A 16183-nucleotide genomic window follows, 5' to 3' on the forward strand; every position below is an offset into this window, starting at 1 on the left:
AAAGTTTACTTACCGTAGTTTGTTTAACCCTCGCCGGCCGAGGGGGGGCGGGTGCCCCCCCCCCTAGGGTTTTTTCGCGATAGCTCCGAACACGCTGACGATAGAGAGCTGCAACTTGGCATACCTGACCGTTGATTCAAGCCGGATCTTTTGACACCAACTGCATTTTTGGGTCAGGTCAGGTCACTGACCTTTGACGTCATAAGTGGACCTCTGCACGGTCTTCAGATGTCGCAACTTTGCAACGCCCTCACTGCCAGAGGAGATGTCACAGGGAAATGAAACTTGCAGGATCTAGTATCCAATATGAGTCTCACACTTTGTATATCTCGGATTTTTCCTAAAGGTCATATGAGGTCAGGTCATTTTCGTGACCTCACCATTATAAGTCAATGGGGAAAAATGAAAACTGCTATTCTGGCGCCGGGAACGATCTCCAACTATCTCAAGCACACAGCATCGTGATTTGATGCACTCCTTGCAAGGTTAGATGCGTCACTTTTGCAATGTTGACCTTGCGTGACGTCATTTATGACGTCATCAAGGTCATATTAGTTTTTCGTCAATACCTCTTGATCAAATTGAGCTAGCGAGTCGGGAAAGCCATCAATGGACTCAGGAAGACCTGCCGAATCGAATGATATGCGACATGACCTCTTTCGACCAACTTCGTGACCTGGGGGTGCTGACCTGACCTTGACCTGAGGTCAACACCCCAAGTTGACCCGACCCGGACAAAAAGTATATCATTCGACGCGCCTGAGCGAGACGAACACGATGCTGCCAAAATCGCGGCTCTGCGGCCGTTTTTTGCGAAGTTATTCACCAAAAACTGAACCGTACCTTGGGGCACTTGACCTGACCTCAGAGGTCAACGGTTGACCTAGGACCTTAAAATCGGGTACCATTCTCTGCGTCTCGTAACGGCGCACACGCTCGTTTTTTCCGCGACGCGCTAGCTCCACCAGGGGCGAAACGGCGAGGAGGGGGTCGTACCCCCCCCCCCCCCCCTCGGCCGGCGCGTATGTAGAAAACCAATAGGTCCGGCGAGGGTTAATGCGTCATATGTACTGATCAATAGGTACACGACAGGAGCGTCGATTGTCACCGAGTTGAAGCAAAGCTCGTTCAGAAGTTTTAAAGCATCGAAAGTTGCACCAGTTTTAGGAACCAACTCTTGTCAATCGTGACGACACTCTCTTATCAATAAAACTTTATCTGAAAGTGAAACTAGCCTCACTATTCCAAAGACCTAGAGCGTCTCCCAACAATGATTTGCAGTTCAAAACCGCAGGTTCAAAACCCACTCTGGCCACCTTCCTCAAATTCCTTTGATCACACTGTCCCTCCAGGACCGGTCTCTTTCATCGTCCGCGACAGAAAGATCTGACAATGTCGACGCGTCGGATTGATCACACTCGCCGAAAACGTGCCGCATTCGTCTCAGTGGCGCCACCTTTTGTCCTGGCAGCCTTGTCGGGCCGGGGGCGGAACAGACTGGGCCGGAGAGGGCTGAGGGGCGGCCCGCCGCCGCCGGTGCCGACACAATGCTTCCTTTGAGAGGTGCGCGTGTGAAGATAGCAGGTGTCGATGATGAGGAGACCGCTTCTGGCCCCTGCCAGAGGAGCTCTCGTTCTGAGGAATAAACACACTCACTTGAGAAGCAATGTAGCGGGAGTGTGGAGTCTCGCATGGGGTTGAGGATTTGTGAGCTGAGGTGGGGTGCCGGCATATTGAGCCTGTCTGAAAGCTGGGTCGGTAAAAAAGGGATATCTGTTTTAAGCTTCTACAGAAGTTTGAATGAAGAAATGGTCTAGGACCTCGTGTTATTTGTGTGCTTGTATGTTCATCGCTATATCAACTATGTACGCATGGGTTTCTCTCTAGTGCAAGCGGAGCATATGCTGTGACACAAAATTGTACTAACAACAATGAAACCGCTTTCATTTCTCATTTTCTTGAACTGCACTGTCATTCACTTCGTGAGTGTTTGTCGTTTATTTTCCATAATAGGACGTAGCTTGAAACAACTTGAAGAGCTCTTATGAAGCAGTGTATTATTCGCGACAGCTCACAAACATTTCAACAGAACCCATCTACTGCTTTTAGCCTAACGTTGATAGCAATGAATGCGTGGATGCTGCATTCCACTTCATTATCAGTGCGTTACTTTCATTGGCAGAGCTTCAATTTCAATGGCTTGAAAATGCTGGGTAATATCTGTTGTGTGTTCAATGTTTATATTACATATAAATATGTGAAAATGATCAATAACATGGCAGAAATGTAAAACTTTTATTGTAAAATAGGCCAAATATGAGAATGAGCTTTCGCTTTACAGCATCATCAGATTCATTGTTTTATGACATTTAAAAATTCTAGCTACACACAAAGTCTATCACGCGCTCAATGTTAGGTGGGAATATCACAATGCAGATACATACATTCTTGACACGGACAATTTCGAACATAAATCTTATAGCACATATGTAGAAGCGTACAAAGACAAACAAATAGGTTAAAGAATCGAGAGGCACGAAAGATATCGTTCACATCTAGATATCTGATAGGTAGAAGAGTGCTGGGCCGACAAGGCTATCACAGGGCTAGCCAGCAACAAATACGAGACTCCAGCCTAGGTACCCTCATGCGTCCGAAAGAATGTGCTTAGCATTACAATTGAGTACCTTTGAGTGTGTTAAGTGTGTGTGTGTGTGCGGGTGTGTGTGTAAAGGAGAGGGTTGTAACTTGTAAGGGTAGAGGGTGATGAAGAGTGTGGTCCTGATGTTGTGTGTGTTGTGTGTGGTCGAAATTGTCCGTGTCAAGAATGTATGTATCTGCATTGTGATATTCCCACCTAACATTGAGCGCGTGATAGACTTTGTGTGTAGCTAGAATTTTTAAATGTCATAAAACAATGAATCTGATGATGCTGTAAAGCGAAAGCTCATTCTCATATTTGGCCTATTTTACAATAAAAGTTTTACATTTCTGCCATGTTATTGATCATTTTCACATATTTATATCTATTCATCATGGCAAAAACCACCATCTCACATATTAAATGTTTATATTACGTTTGAAAAAGTAGCTGCCTGGCATAACAATAAAAAATTGTCCAGTTTAGTTGTTCATTTTTTTTTTGTCCATTGGATCTTATTTGACGATTTATACCGTACCGTATCATAATAATATGGGCATTGAACAAGCTCCTCTCTGTGTAAAATTACACATCTCAATGACAGAAGAATTGTAAACCATTATTGACAAGTTTTTTTTTGGAAGTTACATTGTTTAATTTGCTCGGAATTTATACTACGCACATTACGTAATCGTATCGTTACCCGCACCGTCGCTGAGTCTCCATATTTCCCCGATGTTTCGTCCTGCCGGCGAAACTCGTCCACTCCAGGGCGGGATCTAATTAAATTCTCTCATCACAGTGGTTCGGCGAAACTTGCCTCAGTGCGCCCACGTCTCAAAGGTCGACCAACTCATGCACGTTCAAATTTTCCTTAATGAGCAAAGTCAGAAATAACGCCGAGTTGGTTTGGCAGCCGTCTTTGTGGGTGAAGGAGCCGCCATGCTGCCAAATCGGCGAATCAAGTTCATTTGGCTGCTCGTAAGACAAACGATGACCCGACTGCTGCTATAGTTTCTCACCACGGCGGCAATATGTGCGCCAAAAACGGCACGCCATCGATCTCGGCCGGCTGGCTGCGCGGCGCAAAACTTGCGACTCATCTCTGTGGAAATTCCGCAGACCTCATAAAACGCTCCCCTCGGCGCCGCGTCCCCTGACGACGCCTTCTGCATACTAACAACCGACCACCCTCCGAGCTCCATTTTTCCCCGCGCCGCGTCTGCCTCGCGGGCCGGCTGTCGAGCCCGACGACCAATCACAGGCCACCAGACGCCGGCGCGGCGCTCGGAAAACGGGCGCACCGCGGTAAAAACGGCACGAGCCGCACAAAAATGACGCCCTGCAGAAACGTCAATATCGGCGGCACGGCGTCATGCTCTGCAACGGCCAACGCAGCTGCGTCGGGCCCGACGGGGAACGGCGGGCGACACAGCCGAGCCGACGTCGGGTGAGGCTGGGACGGCGAGATGGCAGCCACCAGTTGTGTGCTGAAATTAGTAAAACTTTGATGTCTAGGAATGTGCGATTCACATAATTGTTCGATCAATCAATCGTAAATCTTAGTTTTCATTCATAGGAAAAGGTTCCAGCAATACACGCCATACACATTACTCAGTGGTAAAACAGGTACGATATAAAATAGACACGACATAAGACATTATTGCAAGCATAGCTAATGTACCTAATGTCGATATATGTAGGTACTGAAACATTCTGAGACAAGACACTTTCCATAATGGGAATTGTATTGCTGTGTTAGACAGCAGAGACGATTACTTACGAGCTGGGCCGCAGCAGTATTGGCGATATGTGGGAGAAGCGCTGCCTGTGCGGCGCGCTATGTATCGCCTCTTGTGCGATTTGAGTGTTTCGGAGTTGCTGCACTCACACATCACACGCTGAGCCGATTTGTCGGCCCATACAACCAGAACCACAAACAATGGTTACAGATTTGCTTACCAAAGGATGACTTACCACTTACCAGGCACCAAAGAAAAACTGTCAGGATACTTCTCTCACTTCTTTCGCATATGAGGGATGCTTCTCTTACATAATCGTATATATCAAATGCTGATCAGGTTCTAGCGCAGTGAAGTGCTCCTTCAACAATAACGCTTGCACCTTTGCTTTTCATAAATAATACACGCACTTTTCATCGATGTATCTGAACTATCTGCAATTTACTCTACGAAAGTTACGTTTTCTTATTTTAAGCGACGGAAGACAATGATTATTGATTTATCTGCATTTATATTTTCTCAAATGTTGTTCAAAAGGTCTAATAATGTGATAAATGCAACTGCTGTAGCGAGATCATTTTCATCGTATTCTTATTGCACACATGTAGTATAGTGTATCACATGCACCGTATTTTTACGTACGCAGTGGCTGATTTGTTAAGAATGATTAGTACATAACATTTGACGCATAAGGAATATTGCATTAGAGTTGACAACAAGATCCTTTTATGGCCCTGAATCTTGTATTTTTAATTAATAGAAACTAGACCTTTACCTTAACAGTAGCTAAAAATGCATATTATTTTACTACTTCCTTCAAAACACAGTCTTCCCGTCAATTTCCACCAGCATAATTAACAAAACGGCTCCCTACCGCAAACACCAATGCAAAACAAAGCCAACTTTCCCCGGTGTGCCACGCGCGCTGGTTAAGAAACAAACTTCTTCTTAAACAAAGCACGTTCGTATTGATCCTCCACGGAGCTCCCTCGGCGGACTAACTTTCCCTCGGCGAGCTTTAATCAACGAATGCATTAACCAATTTAAAACTGGCAGAATTACGCACTTCTCTGGATATTTCTGGCGGCCGGCGAGCATCTCGTTAGCCGGAGGTCCCTGGGGCTTCGAGTCAGCGAGATTCACGCACGAACAAATTTCGCTGGCTTTGCCGCGCCGCCGCTACAGCCCGCGGCGGTGACTGGGGATGAAAAACGCCTTCCTTCGCCTTTCCGCGGCAAAACTGGGAAGAACTTTGGAAGAACTGAGGAAACCAGAGAGTGGGTGGCGTCTTTGAATGAAAGTGGACAAAAGAGAACGGAAGTGGTGCTGGTCAGCTGGCCGGAAGCCGTTTTACGGCGTGAGAAGACAAACCGGTTCGCCATGGTAGGTATTATGCAGAGAGCAGTCTCGCGACAATGAATAACCTTCGTCGTGCTTCGTAGTTATTCATTGGGAGGGACAGCAGGTTTTCTTCTCAGAACTGCGCACCTGTAATTTATCTGAGCTTTACTGGAGTTACGGAGCTTTAATGTTCTATTACAGCAGGTAGAGACACTTGACACGAGGAATATCGATGGATCTACCAAATGGGCACAGGGTTACGGGGATAACGCAGCGTTATGAAGCTGTTTGTGTACGCACTCAAGGGAGCAATTATATGCGGCATTGGCAATATGCTTAACCGTTTCTTGGACGGATGGTATATCGCCATAAATCTCATAACCGTCCACCGATATGCTCATTGATCGTTTTGTATTGATAGCCTTGTAAAAATGTGCACAAATAATAAATCAAACATGTAGTGGATGCTAGGTTCTCATATCTTTTTTTCAATAGAACCATATTGCATGATCAAAGCATCCTAAAGATTTACAATAATCTGGTGTTAGAAAGACATATCCGTAAAAACCAAGCTCTGCTTGAACCGTAGCCTTGGTATACCATCAATGGTCGTTATATTAGGTACAATGCAATCAAAATAACCCGACAAATATGCCTTTCATAACTTCGACAGCGTCACAAAATGATGCTCTTGAAATAAGAGATTCATTTTGGACTGGAAATGTCCTGGCAGAGTGCAGGCTAACTCTTAAACATTTTTTTTTCTATCGCACAGAAACATTTACATGAGTCTTGCTTTGAGGAATACGAGTATAATTTGAAGAGCATACATAGGCCTAGGCTGATCAGTTTGTTTCGCTTTTTAAGAACGTTGTTCCTTTGATCCCAGATATTACCACCACAACAAAAGATTGGGAGGTCCCTGATACGATGCACAAAAATTCCAACATCATTGCATTGACTTTTTCGGAAAAGAAGACCAAACGTTGTGGTGCCATTTTATCCTTGCATGTCGAACTATTGCCCAATGCCCATTTAGAGCTTGCTTGTGAACAAGCTTTATTTTTATTGAAATAAGTAATGCTTGAAAGCACTATCCCTTTACCTACTAGTCCAAAGACTATCATATGAAAGAAGCCAATGCAAAATTATTGAAAACAAGACTCTCAGCAATGCAGTATACTCCATATTTACCTCGGCTGCATCGTTTTATCAACTCCTTAATTTCGTCCCTCCCGTTCGCCCCGCTGTCCGTCGACCCGTCTGGCACCACGGGCCGTCCAGCGCCGCCATCTCCGCTCTCCATTTTCCCGGCACGCCTCAGAAATCCTCTAAAGCTCTCAAATGGGACTTTGAAATTCGTTTGTATGTAAATGCGGCACGTTTCCTGCCGTTTGCATTTTCTCAAATCCCGTGCTTTTCGCCATCCAAGGAGGCCTCGTTAGTGGGGCACGTGGAGGGCGTCCGACCGCCGCCAACTTCGCTGAAACTTTCCAGAGTAGCGAGGCAGAATTACCGGCGATATTTACATAGCATTTGGTATGCGGGCGGCACTGATTTTTGATCCCCCGTTCCGTAAATCTCTACCGTCGGCTCCGACGAGGCGTCCCGTCGGTTCCGACGAGATAAAATGGAGGCGAACCGTGATGGCGCCCGTGCCAGCCGGAGGGGAGCGACGACCGCCGGCGAGCCAACGGCGCCGCCACGAATGCCAGACAAGGAAGAAACGTTCTGCTCTTCTTTCAATAGTGTGAGCATCCAGAATAAAGGTGATTGTGTTATGGTTTACAATAATATTGATATGTGAAAAGCGATAATGTGAACACATATATTGCACAAATCGTTTTCGATTTTGCTCTGCTGCACTTATTTCGTCTCCGTTTTGCATTTTGGGTGTTTTATTTATATATTTGCACACTGATGAAGTAATATCGAAACCGGTTTGTGCAATATCATTGTGTTCACATTATCGCTTTTCACAAACGTCAAGCTGTCCTACCACAATATTGATATGTTTCCGTATAAGATAAATCCGTGCAAAAAAAAACACTCGTCGAGTTGCTGGGATGAGAAAAATTCTTAGTTTGCCGTGAAGAAATAAGCAAATGGCATCGAAAGCTAATGCATTGCGTACGAATAGATAGAAAAGTCAAAATCGCAGCTCCTGATCCCGGAACGAATCTCAGGTCACTCATTGTTTGACCGAATCATAGTGTAGTAGGTACTCAAATCTTGCAAGGAAAACGATCAGTCGTTTATAAATTTATCTAATGTGTGTTGATTTAAAAAAAATATGCAGCTCATGTCGATGTGTAGTTTCATTTCGATTGAGTAAATGAAAAATGGAACTAGTACTACGCTGAAGGATAAAAGCCGGTACATATTGCTAACAAAACTATTGCGTTTTTAATGTTGGTCGTTATGCCGCAGACAGAGCCACACGCTCGCTTTGTTTATTTTGGTACGCACCTTGTTTTGTTCTGAGCGACGATCGATGTTCAGGCTCACAATAACTACAGGATACATTGTTTTATGAGTGATGTATAGACAATTAGAAATATATTAAGTAGAAAAAACATATAGCACATGGTTGGACGCGTTTCGTCAGATACTTTTTCAACACCCGAATATCGACAAAACAATACGAACACACAAGAGTTCTTGTGTGTTCGTATTGTTTTGTCGATATTCGGGTGTTGAAAAAGTCTCTGACGAAACGCGTCCACCCATGTGCTGTATGTTTTTTTTTACTCAATATACACATTGTTATTGAGTAGAAAAAAAAAACAAATCATATTGTTTTATGTTTGTCGTATCACAGACGCACGACGTTTTTTTTTTTTTTTTTTTGCTGCTTTGCGGTATGATTTAGAAGTCAGCTACTTTGCAATGAATATAGCCTATGTTCTTTGAATCGTTCAAGCTATGCAAAGTTTGGAAACTGATATCAGGTAAATATGCCATCGAAAAAAAAACGACGAATAGACAACAACGTGTCAATATGTATGTACTCGTGTGTTCACTGTTCCATCTTCCAAGATTTTGGTTTCGGTATTGTCACTATGAAGTTCAACAACCAGCAGGTATGTCATTTAATGTCTCAGGATAGTTTTTCGTTTCTAATCAATTGCAATGATCAGAAAACATTTCATCATCTCGCTAAACTGTCTACCGCCGCCGCAGTTGAAGTTCAAGGAATAGTGGAATGAATGAGACTTGCTGCATTACTTCTGTGGTTATTCACAACACGATTTAGGACTATTTAATCACGAATGCAGTGATCACCAGAGTATATTGCAACATAAAAAGTAGTTGGCCAAAACAAATATGTCAAATGCATTGTACCTGCAGCGACGTTTCGGTCGTTAAAAACTGCATGCTTTTACGCCTATTGCAAGCAAAGATACTGTTCAAACAATAGGTTTCGAACACATCAATTGCCACATATCACTGAAACAAATAATGCACACGCTCCTTTGAAAATCCAATCTTTCCAACGAGGACCTTCATTGAAATGCATCGAGTGCCGCCAAAAAACAGCTGCAGCTCTCACGCCGTCACTATTCCTCATCTAATTCCGGTCGGCAGCCGTCTTGGACAATTTACCCTCGCCTGCTGGGGACAGCTCAGATGCCACTCGAGACAAAGTGCTTGTCTCGACCAATCGTAGACCATTTCCAGAGCCGGTTATTGCTACCAACTTTGCCAGTTTTATTGTCCCAATGCGTCGCGATGTATCCAACCGAGTACCGACCAATCAGAACCAAGCTCTCCTTCTCCTCCCCTTCCCTCCCTCCCCTGCGCGGCTCCTTTCTCTTCTCATGGGTCGTAAATCTCCCCTCCTTCTCCTCCCCTCCCCCTCCCCACCCGTGCATCTCCCCCAAGCACTTTGCACGCTTGCTTTCCTCACTGCAACCGGTCCGTTCAACTCTCTGCAACACAACCCCAGCTGCAGAGAGGATCAATACCGCCTCCTCGCAAAAGCCTTTCAGCGCGACAAAGTTTTTGCATTTTCCTGCGAATCTTCTTTGAACGTTGCAAAAGCAATTTCAAACTCCTGTAAAAACGTCGCCCCTTTGAAAATCTTGTCCATTAGGCCCCCGTTGCCCGCGCCACTATCACCAAGCGTTCGCCTCAGTTGGCTGTCAGCGGCCGAAACCACTCGCGTCGGCTCGTTTGTAGGGTAGGACGGCCCCTAAAAAACGCACCGACGGAGTGATAACGACGAGGTAAATGGTCGGGATTAAGGATATGCAGGTTTGACGAATCTCGAAGTCGCATCTATTAAAAAGGTGAGGGTGGGTGGGAAACTTCTCGCCCACTCTCTGCTCCACTCGCCGTCCGTCGCAGTCGACGACTGCCGTTCGCGCCTCTCGGCTCTCCTGCCAGCGGCGCGCCCGTTCCTACACTCCCCTTCGCACCACCCCTAGTCAGGGTCTGCCCCGCGTCTGTCGGCGGGGTGATTTATCTGTCTCCGACCCCCGTCTCCCTTTGCTCCGGTCACGTTCAGTGGCGCCCGGGCAGGGTCCTAACCTTCCATAGCCGCGTCGCCGCTATGAGTTGATTAGGCCCCCGTTGCCCGCGCCACTATCACCAAGCGTTCGCCTCAGTTGGCTGTCAGCGGCCGAAACCACTCGCGTCGGCTCGTTTGTAGGGTAGGACGGCCCCTAAAAAACGCCAAATACACCCAATGGAATGAAAAAGTCTTAGGCTAAGCGTCCGCTGCCCACACCTTCTCGATCTCTGCTGAGCAGTTAATGGTTTGACCACGAACCCGGGCACATGCCGCATGCGGAAAGGTTCCCAGTGTGTTCCGCTGGCGATGCCCGGTCTGTTATTGCGGCATGGCTCTTGGTGGTGAGTTTGGGTCGAACCAGTTAGTGTGAACCGGGGCGGCGAGGGACTCCCTCCACCCCAAGGTCGGCTCCCGTCCTGAGTCAGCTGTGACTGGACCCCATACTCCCCGCACAGTGCCGCCAGTGACTCACTGTCGACCGGCGTGGGGGCGCCGCGACCCACTAATGGAACGTGACCGTGTTCGGGGTGTTCGTTAGTCGTCTGCCTCTCGTGGCCGCCGGGGGACAGCGGGGGAGCCGGGTCGTGCGGCGTCGGCTGGTATCAGGTTGCGGCGGGGCGGCCCGTCAGGCTGCTGTCGCCCGGTTTGAGGACCGTGGCGGCCCCACTGTGGGCCTCTGTGGCCCCGCGGACAGTACCGGCAGGCGGGCCCGCGGCTGCCCCGGCGTTGACTGTCTCATCAGCCGGTCCGGTGTCATGGCGGTGCCGGGGCTGTGCCAGCGGCCGGCGGCCGGCTCTGGCTCCGCCGATGGCTGTCTTTTCTGACTGGCGGTCGGCGCGGGCGGCCTTGGGGGAGGGGGGGGGAGGGGCGACTGTGGTTCCCGGCGGCCCTGCCGTGTCGTGCGCTGATATTCCGGTGTGTGTGAAGCCATGCCTGGACACACTGCGGTGAGGGGGGGGGGGGGGTCCGATCCGATGGTTTTGTCCCCGTGTCGGTCTTGGACCCCCGTGTTCGCGGCCTCGGGGTTGTGATGTTTAGCCCGGCACGCTTCCCGGCGCCTAAACCGACGTCATCGGTGCTGGCTAAAATGGAATGCCGCGAATCTGGGATCAGTGGCCTGGTTTCGCCTTTGATATCGTGCTGCAGATTATCTAGTCGTCGGCAGCGGTCCCGTAGACCTATGTTGCGCGCAACTTAGCCGCGGCGTCGGCGGCGGACCCGGTTTACGTGCTTATACGACCGCACATACATAAATGAGGTTTGTATGGCCATGTGGCCGTGAATGACTGGTAGAAAAGGTTGTGCATAGATTCCGGTGCTGTGATGGCGCCGCACGCAAAGCACAGTGCCTCACCTCACGGAAAGTAGGAACGGTGCATTGTTAGCGTACTTTAAATGCACCTACCCCTACCTAAGAATCACGTGCTGTTCATGAGGCCTGTGAGCACGGGCGCCGATGACTTTTCTGCCCCTCCGTTCTGGCCTGCGGGATGACAACTTTGCATTGCCAGCGCATATGGGGACTCACATTTGGCAGCTGCTCGCACGGGTTACCGTGGGTGGGCAGGGTTCGCGAAAGTGTCGGCTGCCAGCTTGCCGCAGATTGCAGTGTCGCGACGCTTACTCGGAGTCTCGAGATTGGGGAGCCGGCAGGCAGCGGCGTAGTCGGTGTAGTTGTGTCCGGGCATGATCTTGCATGCATTTTGTCTGTGCTTGCTCGATTCCTGCATTCAGAATACACTTTGAGAGCAGTTTGAATAAAGACTCAATTGAGCGCTGAAACCAGCCTCAAATGTGTCTGAATTTTAAAACGGTTTCAGTAAGGCTTCCTAAGGGCTCATGTACCCGAATACTGGATTCAAGCGATACCGAAACTGGGGTTCGGACTGGAAACTGGTTTCATAGTGAGACTAATTTTTAAAAGCTTGACACCGAAAATAGGTACCGACTGAGCTCTGTTTCTGCGATCAATGGCGTTGCTCAGAAAATATTCTCAAAATGTGTGATCTGTTTTGAATCGGGGACATTAGCCCGAAACTGATCTCTGAGACCGAAAATGGAGAAACTGTTTTCTCAGTGTGTGCGGATTGTTCTTTCGGTCTCGTCTGCCACCGTTGAGCCCAGTATTTCAGACATTGGACGAAAGAAGTTCATAGTCTGTCGATAGCTAGATGCCTGTCGAGTTGCAGAGCAGCCGATGCATGACGCAGACCGGGTGTGTATGTGTGTGTGTGTGTGGGGGGGGGGGGTGCGTGTGTGTGTGTGTGTGTGCGTGCGTGTTAAGCGCAAAGTGGCCGAGGCGTCGGCAGCGGACCGGTGTGTAGTGTAGACCGAGTGGCCGAGGCGTCGGCAGCGGACCAGGTGTGTAGTGTAGACAGAGTAGCCGAGGCGTCGGCAGCGGACCAGCTGTGTAGTGTAGACAGAGTGGTCGAGGCGTCGGCGCCGGACCGGATGTATGCGTATGTCGATTTGCAGAAATACGGAGGCGGTAGACAGAGTGGTCGAGGCGTCGGCGCCGGACCGGATGTATGCGTATGTCGATTTGCAGAAATACGGAGGCGGCCACTTAGAAAATACTTTGAGACCTTTTTACAAAGAGACGCCTTGAGTGCTAAACCGAGCCTCCAAGGTGACTGGCTGAGATGTGTTTCTGCGGCAGCGTATGTCCATCAGGTTGCGTTCGGAAGCGCTTCTCGAAATGCGTGGTCTGTTTTGACAAGGGGCATTATCCCAAAGCTGGTCTCTGAGACAAAAAAAAAGGAGATGCTGTTTTCCAGTCCCGGCGAAAAAAAAAAAGAATGTCGAGTTGCCGAGCAGCGGTTTCGTGGCAAGATGTTATATGCGATGACAATAGCGTGTCTGAACTACGCCTGCCAGACTCCGATCGAATCGCCGGCGTGACTAAATGGTCTGCGTTCCGTGTTGTACGGTACGGCGGTGAACACCTCCACGAGTGACCAGGTCGCCGGCGATCGACTCCGGCTCTGATGTCGCTAAAATGCGCTTTAGTAAGCTAAGTGCCTACCGTGTTGCAGAGGGCCGAGGTGACGGCGGCGCACCTGGCGCCTGTAAGTTGCAGAGTAGCCGAGGCGTCGGCGCCGGGCCTGATGCGTGTGCATGGGTTGCAGATTAGCCGAGGCGCCGGTGGCGGACCCGATGTGTGCAGGGGTTACAGTGCAGCCCAGGCGTCGGCGGCGGGCCCGATGTATGTGCATGAGTTGCAGAGTAGCTGAGGCGTCGGCGGCGGTCCTGATGTACTTACGTGCAAGGGTTGTAGCGTAGCCGAGGCGTCAGTGGCGGACCTGATGCGTGTGCGTGAGTTGCAGAGTAGCCGAGGCGTCGGCGGCGGACCTGATGTATGTGCCGTTGCAGAGTAACCGAGGCGTCGGGGGCGGACCTGATGCATGTGTGTGAGTTGCAGAGTAGCCGAGGCGTCGGCGGCGGACCTCATGTACGTGCGAACATGGGTGGAGAATTGTTTTCAAAGTTGGTATGGCGCCAGTTGCTCGGAACAATACTATCGTGTTTTATTCTTATCAAACTGAAATCCTTAAATTTCGTAGCTTTTACCCTGAAAAGTATACCATCTTTTAAGTTGGTGCGGCGCGTGCCATGCCTGCCATACCATATTCTCGACCCATGCCGGTGCAGAGTTTACGGGGTGGCTGAGGCTATACGACGGCGGGCCTGATGTGTGTGCATGAGTAGCAGAGGAGCCGAGGCGTCGGCGGCGGACCTGATGCATGTGCATGAGTTGCAGAGTAGCCGAGGCGTCGGCGGCGGACCTGATGTATGTGCGTGATTTGCGGAGTGGCCGGGGCGTTGTCGGCGAACCTGATGTGTGTGCGTGGGTTGCAGAGTAGCCGAGGCGTCGGTGGCGGACCTGATGTATGTGCAGTGCAGTGTATTGATGTCAACTACGGAAAAACGGAATACCGATACCAAACCAAGTACCAGCCTATGGTTCGTTATACCATCAAAATACCGAACACATTAGGAATCAAATACCAAGTACCGAGTTGGTATCAGTATGGTATCGGTATACCGAAAGTTGTATCCGAGGACATCTCTACTGCAGAGTAGCCGAGGCGTCGGCGGCGGACCTGATGCATGTGCGTGCCGAGGCGTCGGCGGCGGACCTGATGTATGTGCGGTGCAGAGTAGGACGTCGACTACGGAAAATCGGAATACCGATACCAAGCCAAGTACCAACCTAGGGTGCATTATACCAACAAAATACCGAACACATTAGGAATCAATTAGCAAGTACCGAGTCGGTATCAGTATGGTATCGGTATACCGAAAAGTTATATCCGAGGACATCTCTACTGCAGCGTAGCCGAGGCGTCGGCGGCGGACCTGATGCATGTGCGTGCCGAGGCGTCGGCGGCGGACCTGATGTATGTGCGGTGCAGAGTAGGACGTCGACTACGGAAAATCGGAATACCGATACCAAACCAAGTACCAACCTAGGGTGCATTATACCAACAAAATACCGAACACATTAGGAATCAAATACCAAGTACCGAGTTGGTATCAGTATGGTATCGGTATACCGAAAGTTGTATCCGAGGACATCTCTACAGCAGAGTAGCCGAGGCGTCGGCGGCGGACCTGATGCGTGTGGGTGCCGAGGCGTCGGCGGCGGACCTGATGTATGTGCGGTGCAGAGTAGGACGTCGACTACGGAAAATCGGAATACCGATACCAAACCAAGTACCAACCTATGGTGCATTATACCAACAAAATACCGAACACATTAGGAATCAATTAGCAAGTACCGAGTTGGTATCAGTATGGTATCGGTATACCGAAAAGTTATATCCGAGGACATCTCTACTGCAGAGTAGCCGAGGCGTCGGCGGCGGACCTGATGCATGTGCATGCCGAGGCGTCGGCGGCGGACCTGATGCATGTGCGTGCCGAGGCGTCGGCGGCGGACCTGATGCATGTGCGTGCCGAGGCGTCGGCGGCGGACCTGATGTATGTGCGTGCCGAGGCGTCGGCGGCGGACCTGATGCATGTGCATGGGTATGTATGTGCGTGAGTTGCAGAGTAGCCGAGGCGTCGGCAGCGGGCCTGATGTATGTGCAGTGCGGAGTAGCCGGGGCGTCGGACGCATAGCAGTTGCAGAGTAGCCGAGGGGTCGGCGGCGGACCTGATGTGTGTGCATGAGTTGTAGGGTGGCCGGAACCAGGTGTTTTGTGTGTATCGCGTCGCAGGTTGGGGTGTCGCGTTGCACGACCCTTCAAAGCGTGCCTACCAGGCTCCCCAGTTTCCTTTACGATTGCGTGTGCGCTTAATATGCCTCTGAATAGATGCGCGTCAGTCGCCGGGGAAACCATCCTCATGGTGGCGCCGCGTCAGTCGCCGGGCAACCATCCTCGTGGTGTCGCCGCCAAGGAACCGCACTCCGCTGTACGTACCCCCGAGCCGTGCTCGATACGCCTCACCTGCCGTGCCGGCGTTAGTGTGCCTGACCATAGAATCCTTGTAGCCGTTGGTACTCCCCACAGCTTCCCTGGCTCCCTTCTCGCTCGCTCTCCGCTCCACTCGCCGGCGGCCATGTCGGCGTTAAGGAGTGCGTGATCGGATAATCCTCGTAGCCGTTGGCACTCCGCACGGATTCCTTAGCTCACTTCTCGCCCACTCTCTGCTCCACTCGCCGTCCGTCGCAGTCGACGACTGCCGTTCGCGCCTCTCGGCTCTCCTGCCAGCGGCGCGCCCGTTCCTACACTCCCCTTCGCACCACCCCTAGTCAGGGTCTGCCCCGCGTCTGTCGGCGGGGTGATTTATCTGTCTCCGACCCCCGTCTCCCTTTGCTCCGGTCACGTTCAGTGGCGCCCGGGCAGGGTCCTAACCTTCCATAGCCGCGTCGCCGCTATGAGTTGAATGTTGCGCTTCTCAGCCATTCACCGTTGCAGCCAGAATTTCAATGGGCTT

General features: G+C 49.9%; 1 protein-coding gene across 3 annotated transcripts in view; it reads right to left on the reverse strand.

The window, feature by feature from the left end:
• Positions 1-16183, reverse strand: part of LOC122388166 — a 47664-nt gene that overhangs the window by 16654 nt on the left and 14827 nt on the right. The window contains exon 2 of one of the 3 annotated variants that reach the window (XR_006257744.1): positions 1049-1635. The exons of the other annotated variants lie outside the window; for them this stretch is intronic. The gene's annotated coding sequence lies outside the window, so the exon portion shown is untranslated. Of the gene's footprint in view, positions 1-1048; positions 1636-16183 lie in introns of those variants that run through there. 3 annotated transcript variants of the gene reach the window in all.

The sequence above is a fragment of the Amphibalanus amphitrite genome, unplaced genomic scaffold (assembly GCF_019059575.1).
Source record: "Amphibalanus amphitrite isolate SeventyFive unplaced genomic scaffold, NRLGWU_Aamphi_draft 000311F_arrow, whole genome shotgun sequence".
Classification (NCBI taxonomy): domain Eukaryota; kingdom Metazoa; phylum Arthropoda; class Thecostraca; order Balanomorpha; family Balanidae; genus Amphibalanus; species Amphibalanus amphitrite.